Genomic DNA, 331 nt, shown 5'->3' with positions numbered 1-331 from the left:
ATGCGTTAACAATTTTATTGCACTTATAATGAAAAGAATAGATTGTAATGCCATGTTTCTAGCTACTTTTAAAGAACCAATTTCATCCTATTTGTTATCATCTCTATCATGATTCATTAGGAGTACGAGGTCATATATTATCCCTGCTATCATAAGCCTTATTAAAAGATGGATGTGTGCGGATGACGTTTTTATATCCATATCAGGATAAACGGGACGGAGTCTTTGGACATTTCCCTCTTCCCTATCATCTCCATTCTTTAATTTCTCTTTCTCTGTCTTATCAATTTGCCTCCGACTCTCTGAAGCTCCGTGTTTTAATGACCCCTTA

The sequence above is a fragment of the Penaeus monodon genome, chromosome 33 (assembly GCF_015228065.2).
Source record: "Penaeus monodon isolate SGIC_2016 chromosome 33, NSTDA_Pmon_1, whole genome shotgun sequence".
NCBI lineage: Eukaryota > Metazoa > Arthropoda > Malacostraca > Decapoda > Penaeidae > Penaeus > Penaeus monodon.
This window is presented reverse-complemented; position numbering follows the sequence as displayed.